Source organism: Grammomys surdaster, unplaced genomic scaffold, assembly GCF_004785775.1.
Source record: "Grammomys surdaster isolate TR1022 unplaced genomic scaffold, NIH_TR_1.0 328, whole genome shotgun sequence".
NCBI classification, from domain to species: domain Eukaryota; kingdom Metazoa; phylum Chordata; class Mammalia; order Rodentia; family Muridae; genus Grammomys; species Grammomys surdaster.
In genome coordinates this window covers 1,132,210-1,132,482 of record NW_021604747.1, presented here as the reverse complement: position 1 = coordinate 1,132,482, position 273 = coordinate 1,132,210, and positions in this window count along the sequence as shown.

Genomic DNA, 273 nt, shown 5'->3' with positions numbered 1-273 from the left:
CTATGACAGCAAACACATGGTCTCCACTTTGATAGTTGAGGCCTGGCTAAGGCAGACATTGAGTTGTCAAGCCTTTGTGTCTAAGTTCACTTCTAGGCTGTGGTTCTGAGTCATAACCCTTATTCGCATCACATGCACTGAAGCAGAGGGGAGACATATTTGCTTGCTTTATGCCACTGAAAGGCACAGTTTAAAGACTGTGCTCTGCTGTGCTGTGCTGCACTGAGCTGTGCTGTGCTGTGCTGTGCTGTGCTGTGCTGTGCTGTGCTGTGC